The 5,695-nt window shown below is 29.9% G+C and overlaps 1 pseudogene; it reads left to right on the top strand.

Moving 5' to 3' along the window:
- Positions 1–705: 705 nt before the first annotated feature.
- On the top strand, positions 706–4,933 carry LOC143579646 (transcription factor TRY pseudogene; annotated as a pseudogene).
- The last annotated feature ends 762 nt before the right edge of the window (positions 4,934–5,695 follow it).

Raw genomic sequence — 5,695 nt, 5'->3', positions numbered from 1 at the left:
AAGCCATTTTCCTTAGCCATTCGGTGCCCCGGCTACAGGTCTCCGGTGGTCCTTTAAACCATTTTTCATGCTTGGTTTTCTAAGCACTTTCAAAATATATATGATTTGATATTTAGTGTAACATTGCTTACTTCAGCACAACAATCTCCTCATATAAAGAGGACGAATAATGAAATATGCTCATAACACGATAAACCACAATACATTTTAACTGAAGCCTTGATTCACTGGTTCATAACTGTCGAAGCACGAAATGAATCTGACCTGATCCATGACGATGTTTCCACGGATTTTCGAGATGAACGAACCACGTCTTGATCTTCTTCTCCAGCTGCGCCTGAGACCTGCAATGGTTTTTGGGGGTGTGGATGTGACTGCTAAGATATCCTGAGGATTTCTTGTTTACAGACACAAAAAAGTGGTGGTGGCTCTTACTGAGCATGACCCCTCAATAAGGAGGTGGAGACCTCCTTATATAGAGGGTCTCATGGCCACCATCATGGTACCCTAATGGGCCTAGCCCAATTAGGGTTACCTCCACAAAACCCCCTCAGCCCAATAACATTGTATTAATCCATATAATAAAATAAGCCAAACATAATAAATTTAGGATCGTAAAACCAGGTTTAGTACCATACCCCTACATTAATTGTGTGTGTGTTTTCTTTTTTTTTTGGTTATATAACGTACATTAATTGCAATTTGTAAAGGCGAAAAAGTCCACACCAAATAAATTTTTAGTCTACTCTTCCTCTCCTCCTTTAATGGATAAACGTTGGAGGAAGAAGAATCGATCCTCCTCAAACCACAGTAATGAGTTTGAAGGTCAGTACTTTAACTCACTATATATTACAGTATAATTTACCCTACATGTTTTTTCAAAGTTTACCAATTAACATATATTTCAACAACTTAATTATTATTAATGACGGATTTGGTGTCAAAACGCTGTGTCTTTGTTCCTCCACATATCACGAAGCTGCAGTGATTTTATTATTATTATTTTATATATATATTAAATATTCATCGGCTTTAAAACCCAAAAAAAATTAATGAAAATGTTGGAATTTGGCAGAGGGGAGCAGTAGGAAATGGGAGTTCATTAACTTGAGCGAACAAGAAGAAGATCTGGTTTACAGGATGCACAAGCTCGTCAACTGTATAACCAACTTGTATGTATAGTAGTTCAACCAGAATATGAAAATAATTATGTGATGTTTATTAGTTCTTGACCAAATTTTTTTTGTTTTCTAATTTTAAGTTTTTCAAGAAAACATTTTCTTTACAGGCTAAATATTACACTCAAATTGAACCTGTGACCTTCTATTCTATACCGTAATCACGCTATCATCCCATCAAAGTGGGAATGATGTTTTTCAAGATAACTGGCCGATCATGAACTTTATTAGTTTCCAAAAATGATCAAACAGCCAATTGATATATATATATATATATATATAACTGTATTTTAGTCATTAGTATTATACTTTTCAGTTTCTTAAAATTATTACAATTATTATTATTGATATATGTAAAGTAACGTTATAAAAATCCTTTTTCTAGGAGTGAAAAACTATAATTTCTAATTTGCACTTGAGAATATACCCTAACCCGTAAAGTAAACCAATTACCAGAATTATTATTTTTTTATTCATTGCAAACCAAGTAAACTTATTTATACTCTTGAATTGACTTAAAAGTTAAAATCATCTTATAAGCAAAAGCAAAGTGGCATAGCGTTCGTCTTAATCACACCTAAATGCCATGGGTTCAAGTCACAATTAATAAAAGAATTTGATGATGGTAGTAGTGGTGGTGGTGGTCGGAGTGGTGTGGAGGACGGCGGAGAAGGTTGTGGTGGGAAGGAGGAGAATGAAATGTGGGAAAAGTTGATGAATATTTAGTGGATGAGGTCCTCTTGTGAAAAAAGAAAGGATATCTAGTCATTAATATGACTATTGATTCAACCTTTTTATTTTATTTTGTTTCTATTTTATCTTGCCTTATTATTATGACTATATTGATTTAACATTTTATATATTTTGTTTCTATATTTATTTATTTCTATTAATATGACTACTATTGATTTAACGTTTTAACCTTATGTTTTATTTTGTTTTATTACAAAAGCTTCATAATATGTTGTATAACATGGTATTTCATAGGTTATAGTTTTATTACAAAAAGTAAGCAACCACTTGCCTTGCATATTTTATGCCTAATGTATTTTACACTTTTTCTTTAATTAAAACGTTCTATATTTTTAAAACATTATTTGTTTCTTTTATATTTGTGTCCTTTTTAATAAACATGATTTTTTTTAACTTCATTTATAAAAATGGATCATTTTATAATTAGCGAATTATCAATCGAGAGATACAACGAAAATAAACACAAAAACACAATAATAAACAAAAATATACGACTTTTTCAATTACCATTGTTTTTTTACGAGAAAAACAATTGAAACATTTTTGTGTTTTTACTTTTTTTTGTTTTTTTATTTATTTATTTTTAATTTTTTTGGGGTATTTTTATATGGTTACAAATTCTTCTCATCTTTCTCATTTTTGTTCTCATTTGTAGAATAACTTGACCAAACAAAGAAAATAAGCGAGTAAGTGAATATATTTCTAATGGTAATAATTTAACTCATTCGAAATTAGAAAAAACTATAGCAGGGGGGGGGGGGAATGTTTTTTTTTTGTTAATTTCAAAGCAACAGTTTAAGAAAAACAAGTCAATTGAAGTTGTACCAAGGGAAAATAATGGTGTTTTGCTAATTTAACAACAGTTTAAGAAAATCGAGTTAATTGCGGGTCTGATTTCTGGTACAACGAATGTTCGTCGTGTTCTTTCACAAATGTTTGTCGCGTTCTATTACTCAAAACAGTTATTTGTACTATGATAGTGATTTTAGTAATGGTTATTGGCATATACTTTTTGTCCACATATACGCCTAACTCCTTGCTGTTTCTCCAATGATGCCATTCTAATTTAAATCGTGATTATTTCTTGTACATATTTTATGAAATATTTGTTTACAAAATCACATCTTATATAAAGACACTGACTCCTTTAATATAAGGGTGAAGTTATTTTATAAATGAGAATAAAAATAATAATGATAAAAAAAGATTTTTAGTCACACAAAAAAACTTTTGAAAAATTTAAAATAAATAAACAAAAAAATTATAACTCAAAATCTAATAGAAAAACGAAAAAAGTAAAACACAAAAATGTTTCCACTGTCTTTCTCGTTCTCGTTAAAAAAAACACAATGGTAAGTGAAAAAGTCGTCGTGCCTTTTTGTTTATTATTATATTTTTTGTTTATTTTTCTAATTGATTGTGTCTTTTTTCTTTGATATTGTGTCTTTTTTCTTTATATTGTGTTTGTTATATTTTGTTCGGTATTGTGTTATATTTTGCGATTTATTTTGTCTTTTTTTTAATTCTAATTCTGTATTTTGTTCATTTTCGTTATTGTGTCTTTGATCTCGTTATTGTGTCTTTTCGTCAACTTTTTTGTATTTTTTTAAAATAGAAAGGAAATGATGACGGAAACATTTTAGTTTTAAAATTTTTTTCGTTTTTTATTTATATTTTAAGTTATGATTTTTTTATTATTTTTTTTTAAATTTATTTTTAAGGGGTTTTTGTGTGGTCACAAATCCTTCTCACAATTCTCATTTTTCTCTTCTTTGTATTTTAACTTTACCCGATTAATACGTGTTCTATAATAGTGTAAACTTCCACATAAAAAAAGCCCCAAAGCATGTAAAAATGTTTTTGTTGGGGGCACATTAACATAACAGTTTTAAGGAGACGAAAACAAAATAAATACTTATAAATTTTACCTGCATATATAGAGTACGGTTAGGTAATCGCTTAAATAATATATACAATACAATTGAATTATATATTTTCAAGTTTTTTTCCTATTTTCTTTTGACTGTGTATCGGACACAGGCATGTAAAACATTTGACCCGCATATGGCTTGCGACTCCCCAATGTATGATATCAGTATATCACCAAGTTCACCTTAAAGCCTAATCATATTAATATCATTTGAGTTTTATAAATCATGAAATAATATTTTTTTATCTTAATTTGAATTTAAGTTAGTCTTCTTTTTCAAATCGACATAGAAGGCAAACCTTAGACATGTGCGGTAAACAAAAACAAGTGTATGTATGAATGTATCATGTATGTTATATTCGCGTAACGTTATATATTTTCAAATGATAACACAATATATCTTTTGACGACGATGATATTGTAAGCTTAAAAAAAAAGAAATGAGAGGATTTTGTTGTTTAACCTTTTAACAATATTTAAAACTAAACTGAGATTTTATTTATTTATTTATGTTTTATTACAATTTGGTATATATCTTGATCTTAGAGTGTACAATATTTAAATGAACTTTGCTTGGTTATTGATATATTATTTGCTATAACAATAATGATACCGTGAAAAAAAAATTCATGACCAACGGGCAGGTAAAACTCCTCTGGCATGCAAAATGCAAATACCGAAATATAATAATACCGTGAAATAATTTTTGGGCCCGCTACTGTACGTAAATATAAAGTACCCTGAAACACAAAAATATATATATGTATGAATTTAAAGATTAAATTAAAAAGTTATTTAGTTGAATTCAAGTCGCAGACATTTTTATTGAACGAAAGCCAATATTTAAATGAACTTTGCTTGGTAGTTGTTATATTATTTGCTATAAAAATATTTGATAACCGATGCCACGCTTCAGGGGGGATTTGATCGCAGGCAGAATTCCTGGCCGAAAACCTGAAGAAATTGAGAGGTTTTGGTTGATGAGACATAGTGAAGCCTTCGGCGACTTAAGGATTAAAAAAACAAATCTTAATCGTGTATGTTTTTTTGGTACTTGATTCACAAACCTTGCGTGATTCTATGATGTGAAAACACATGTATTATTCTGTGAGCTTCCAATCTTGTAATGTGGAAGATAAAAGAGTTAAAAAAATAGATTTCTTTTCTTTTTTCCCCGATATTTTGTAGGTTATAAAGAAAAAAATAAAAGTTTTAAGCGACCAGTCTGTAATTTTCATGGAGAAGATGTAAAACAAACCCAAGCTGGCATGTAATGAACGAATTAGGCTGGATTTGCTAAGGTTGCACCCCTTTGAGAAAAAAATAGGGTATATGATTTCTTGAAAACATCAAGTAAAGGTTATGAACTTCTAAGGGAGTATATAGAGAGAGATTGTCCTAGATTTTTCTTGGGACTTTAGGTTTTCCTACATTTTTTGTTGCCAATGCTTTTGATTTCCCTTAACGTGTAGACTCTTTTAAGAGGGAGCCTATAGACAGTTTCGCGTGGGTTTGCGGTGCCTTCTTTCTTTCTTATGTCTAACATTTGTCTATAACTATTATAGTTTTTTTCTCACCGCTATATGTCATAGGTAGTTTACTAGTATTTTTAGTATCCTTTGTTTTGTTGTTTGGTTCTATATGCACATTTGAGTCCAGTCCATTTAACTTCTTGCGGAAAAACAACATGCAACTTCTTGAGCAATTCTATGAAGAGAAGAATAATATCTCACTGTTAAATAAAAGCATGATGTGATTAAAAGATATAATGCGATCTTAAAAGATAAATTGATGTCGATTTACTTCTTAGGTCGTTATGTAACCCGAGATTCGT

Source organism: Bidens hawaiensis, unplaced genomic scaffold (genome assembly GCF_021521415.1).
Source record: "Bidens hawaiensis isolate Kalapana, Puna unplaced genomic scaffold, B.hawaiensis_p1.1 tig00029891_1, whole genome shotgun sequence".
In the NCBI taxonomy this organism is placed as follows: domain Eukaryota; kingdom Viridiplantae; phylum Streptophyta; class Magnoliopsida; order Asterales; family Asteraceae; genus Bidens; species Bidens hawaiensis.
The sequence above is the reverse complement of the archived record's forward strand: the minus strand, read 5'-3'. Positions and strand labels throughout refer to the sequence as shown.